Source organism: Micropterus dolomieu, unplaced genomic scaffold, assembly GCF_021292245.1.
Source record: "Micropterus dolomieu isolate WLL.071019.BEF.003 ecotype Adirondacks unplaced genomic scaffold, ASM2129224v1 contig_7449, whole genome shotgun sequence".
NCBI classification, from domain to species: domain Eukaryota; kingdom Metazoa; phylum Chordata; class Actinopteri; order Centrarchiformes; family Centrarchidae; genus Micropterus; species Micropterus dolomieu.
Genome location: NW_025736436.1, coordinates 1 through 817, shown reverse-complemented (window position 1 = coordinate 817; position 817 = coordinate 1). Strand labels below are relative to the sequence as shown.

At 50.9% G+C, this 817-nt stretch overlaps 1 non-coding gene and 1 pseudogene across 1 annotated transcript; both read right to left on the bottom strand.

The window, feature by feature from the left end:
- Window positions 1-26: 26 nt before the first annotated feature.
- LOC123964976 lies at window positions 27-177 on the bottom strand (annotated as a pseudogene).
- A 253-nt stretch (window positions 178-430) lies between these two features.
- On the bottom strand, window positions 431-594 carry LOC123964975. Its single transcript, XR_006823579.1, has one exon. It is a non-coding gene; the product is annotated as a U1 spliceosomal RNA (small nuclear RNA).
- Window positions 595-817: the final 223 nt, after the last annotated feature.

The window sequence follows — 817 nt, the reverse complement described above, 5'->3', positions numbered from 1 at the left end:
TCCTTTCTTTTCCTTTGACATAATAACAGGGGAGAGCGCGAACGCAGTCCCCCACTACCACAAATTATGCAGTCGAGATGCCCACATTTGGGGAATTCGCAGTGTCTTTCTGTCTCTGAAAAAGCAAACACATCCGCGTAAAAGCCTAAAACCTAAGCATGCTAGCAATGGAAGCATGTCTGGAGGACATTTCTTGCACAAAGAAAGAACAATCTCAGAGAGGCCAACACGCAATTCATTTTGTCCCACCTAAAAGGACACACCCCCTTCTTGCGGCCATCGGGACCCTGGGCATTACTCAACACGCTGCCACTCTCTGGGCAAACTGCCAAAGGAACCGGGGGCCCGTGAACATTTACACTGCCGCAAACATACGCTGACAGACTGCGCGCGCAGCCCGGGACTCCTTTCTTTTCCTTTGACATAATAACAGGGGAGAGCGCGAACGCAGTCCCCCACTACCACAAATTATGCAGTCGAGATTCCCACATTTGGGGAATTCACAGGGTTCAGCACAACCGGAGTGCAATGGCTAAGCCTCGCCCTGGGTGAACCACCTTCTTGATCATGGTATCTCCCCTGCCAGGTAAGTATGAGTTGAAAGTGTCAGAGACAGGGTGGTCGGTCCCAGACACAGCACTCTGGCTGAGGGTGCCTACAACGCATAATCCCAGAGGTCAGAGTCTTTCTGCCTCTGAAAAAGCAAACACGTCCGCGGAAAAGCCTAAAACCCAAGCATGCTAGCAATGGAAGCATGCCTGGGGGACATTTCTTCCACAAAGAAAGAACAATCTCAGAGAGGCCAACACGCAATTCA